This window comes from Suricata suricatta, chromosome 5 (genome assembly GCF_006229205.1).
Source record: "Suricata suricatta isolate VVHF042 chromosome 5, meerkat_22Aug2017_6uvM2_HiC, whole genome shotgun sequence".
Classification (NCBI taxonomy): Eukaryota; Metazoa; Chordata; class Mammalia; order Carnivora; family Herpestidae; genus Suricata; species Suricata suricatta.
In genome coordinates this window covers 58,189,935-58,191,732 of record NC_043704.1, presented here as the reverse complement: position 1 = coordinate 58,191,732, position 1,798 = coordinate 58,189,935, and the positions used below count along the sequence as shown (strand labels likewise).

At 43.4% G+C, this 1,798-nt stretch overlaps 1 protein-coding gene across 3 annotated transcripts in view; it reads right to left on the bottom strand.

The window, feature by feature from the left end:
* Positions 1 to 1,798, bottom strand: part of PLCXD2 (phosphatidylinositol specific phospholipase C X domain containing 2) — a 48,171-nt gene that overhangs the window by 31,431 nt on the left and 14,942 nt on the right. The window lies entirely within an intron of this gene.

Below are 1,798 nucleotides of genomic sequence, written 5' to 3'. Positions count from 1 at the left end.
TTTCTTTCAATTCTCCAGTAAGCACCTGGATCGCCAGACACTGCACTTCCGCTACCAATTGAAGGTCAAGTCTCCTTGTATTGTACGTAATGATGTCTCCCTCTCACGTGGAGAAAGGATGGCTGTGAGAATTACTGGGGGAGGAGGGAACTTTGCTCACTGGGGCCAAAAGACTTGATTTACTGCAATTCTGCTCAACTCTTAGGCTGAGATAGCTTGTGTCATCAAATAAACAGTTAAGCCAAATTAAAATCAAAGGATGAATTCATTTAAGTCTTGTTTTTTGCTTCTGCTCTTTTTGGTTTTAATATAGTTACCCCCTCAATAAATAAAGACTTGAAAAAGAATTGGGTCAATGACATAAATAAACCAGATTTTCAGATATTTTTTTCATAGTAGAAGCTTTTTCTTTGATTGTGGGACCCTCGGTGTCAGGGAACAGGTATCTCTGAAATAAATTCTACCCGTGGGAAAACGATTTGGCCTAGTTCCATTTAAATTTCCCCATCTGAAGAAAGAATTTATTTTGGACGAACCATATACTGAGTACCTATTTCTTTCAAAACTCTCTCTCCTTTCTCTCTGCCCCTGGAGCTCATACAAACCTCTTTCAGGCAAACCTCTTTATGCAAGAGCTAAAAGCATCCCAAAGACGGTCTGTCTGTCGGTCTCCCCAGTATTTGCATTCCGTTCCTTCACCATGTACTCACAGGGGACCCCTGGTAAGGGCTCATGTCTGAAAATAACGACTACTTCAACCTATTGAGTGCTTATTCCGTACCCAAGCGTCCAGCTGGCACTGCGCTTACAGGATCTCATTTTATGGTAGGAAAACACAGGATTCAGTAGGTGGAGAGGGAAAGGATAGGATCTGAGGTCCCTGGGTGGGGAAAAACACATATTTTGGGAAAATGCTGGGAGTGTCTGACACAGCAAACCCCCTCGGGCATAAGGTTCCTCTTAAGAATGTAACAGAGACCACCTACTCCCCATCAGGTTTCCTCGGGAATTTGACAAAAGACCTAACTAAAAATAAGTAGACCATAAGACATATGACCCACAAGGAATTATGTGGCCAGAGACCACCCCTCATACAATGGAAATAAGCCAATCAGGAATGGACAACCCAGCACCTAGAGTTATCAGGCCAATAAGGGTGGGACCTGAGGAGGAACCAGAGGGAAGGGAAGGAGGGTGGCGACCAGAACCTTATAAAACAGGGACCCTTTTCTATCATCGGTGGGCACTCACTTTCGAATGTGCCCTCTCCCGTAAACAGAGCTTTCCTACTACTCTTACTTTCTAATCTTGTATTCTAATAAACTTTTGCCTGCTGCTCATTTTGTGTCCACCTCTTTCTTTATTCTTTGAGTCAGGAGACGAGACAACGAACCCTGAGGATTGAGGTAAAACATCCTGCAATATTTCCATCTCTGCCACAATCCTGCAGGGCAGTGAGTACCGGCATTTTACAGATGAGGAACTGAGGCACAGACTGGTTTTGACTAGTTCAGGGCTGCAGAGATCTCAAGTGGTCTGGGACAGATTCCAGGTCTGTTCACCCAGAATCCACACAAAGCGGCTCTAGGGATAGTGTTGCTTCCATATCCGTAGTGATTAAATAAGTCAAATGCACTGCACATTTACTTCTGAAAACATTGTGATCACAGGGTTTGTTTTTAGTGCTAAGTGCCTGCCCTCATCCCAATGCAGGAACTTGAAGATGAGATTGAAGTGATTTTGTATTTTGTAAAGACATGAATAATTTCTATGTAGGGACACATGAGGGCACTGTAAC